We start from the raw sequence: 1,834 nt of genomic DNA, 5'->3' as shown, positions 1-1,834 counted from the left end.
CGCCTCCCGCCTGGCGAGCGTCCCCGGGCGGCCCCCGCCGAGCCGCGGCCACCGGGCAGAGGGCCGCCCCGGACCTGAGAACTTACTGGAAAGGCACGGTTTCCCCGGAGGAGGGGGAAGAGGGGGGAGGGACGAGGAGGAGGGGAGAAAGAAAGGGGGGAGAGGGAGGGAGGGGGAAGAGGAGGGAGGACGGGGGAAGAAGAGGGAGGACAGGGGGAAGAGGAGGGAGGACGGGGGAAGAGGCGGGAGGACAGGGGGGAAGAGGAGGGAGGACAGGGGGAAGAGGAGAGGGAAGAGGAAGAAGAAAGGAGGGGGGGTAGGAGAAGGGGGAAGAGATGGGAGGGGGAGGGGGGAGGAAGAGGAAAAACCTGAATGTGGTTTTTTTAAAAAATAATCGGCCGTTAATTATAAGGCCCTCCAAGGCAAGTTACATGAAACAGTTTACAAGTACTTGCTTCTAGTAACTTCCTCGGATAAGGAATCACCTCTGAGTCATTGATAGGATGACTTTACATTAAAAACTGAGTGGTTTTAACTTTGTGGCTGTTCACCAGCTCTTACTAATTCTACTACTGTTGTTTAGTGCAGTCTAGCTCATAGGAATCTTTTGTTTTTTCATGGTAGTTAAAGGAAAGTACCGGTCTGGAACTTTTTGTCCACTCCCCACTTGCAGGGAGGGGAGAGGAGCTGGAGATCCAGTTAATCAATCATGCGTGTGTAATGAAGGCTTTATCAAAATAATAATGGAAGGCTGGAGTTGTGTCTTGGCTTGCAAGCTCAAGGCCCTGAGTTCAAAACCCCAGTACTGTGGATAAGTTGCTGAGCCTATCCATATGCCAAGAAGGTTGTTAACCCCAACTCCATAGGGACAGAAGCTCCCATCCCAAACTTTATCCCATGTACCTCTTCTTCTGCTTATTCATGTATGTCCTTTAAAGTATTCTGTGAATAAATCAGCAACAGGAACGAAGGATTTCTGTGAGCTATTCTAACATTCAAATGTAGGGCTTAACATGTAGGAACTCATCTCCAATAAACTCAGAAAAAAGAAAAAGGAAAAAAAAAAAAAAGTGGTCCAGGGGCTCATGTAAGTGGTAAAGCACTTGCCACGAAAAAGGATCCTCAAAGACAGTGCCCAAACTGAGTTCAAGCCCCAGGACAGGCCAAAAAAAAAAAAAAAAGACCCACAATTGTTTAAATGTGTAATCTTGATTATTGTCAATACTTAGATTAGTAAAGCACATGTTTTGGTGTATCTGTGAAAGTATTTAGATGAGTAGCTGAGGGGGAAAGACCCTCCCTGGATGTGGATGTATGTTCCAGTATGCTGGGAACCAAATGTATCCAAAGAGGAAGAAAAGCCCAGTAGCCGAGACCAACTACAAACTCACTGCTTCCTGGCTGTTAATAGGTGAACAGCTTTTCTTTACCCATTTCCTCCATAGTTATTCTGCCTTGCACAGGCCTAAAAGCAGTGATGCCAGTTGACCATGCACAGAAAGCAAGCTCCAACACTCTTAAACGCTGAAAATTCAGAAAAAAAGAAAATCTGGATAGATGACATAGTTAGACTTCTGAAAGCAGACCCAGAACCACAAGAATTGTGACTTAATATTCATTCACCTTGTCTCCTAGTGGTCCTCAACTCTGTCATTCACCCAACACTGTTACCTCATTTTACAGATGTCAATAGAGCAGTGCCCATTTCTTTGCAAGGTTAATTCTGCTCCTTGTGCCCTGCACAAACCCTGCATTCTGCCCCCAGAATCTGGGCCAGCCTTTAGTAGCAGCGCCCTCATAGGGGCTGAGATCCATCTCTGATTACTCACCATTA

The sequence above is a fragment of the Dipodomys ordii genome, unplaced genomic scaffold (assembly GCF_000151885.1).
Source record: "Dipodomys ordii isolate 6190 unplaced genomic scaffold, Dord_2.0 Scaffold119, whole genome shotgun sequence".
Classification (NCBI taxonomy): Eukaryota; Metazoa; Chordata; class Mammalia; order Rodentia; family Heteromyidae; genus Dipodomys; species Dipodomys ordii.
Note: the sequence above shows the minus strand (reverse complement) of the source record.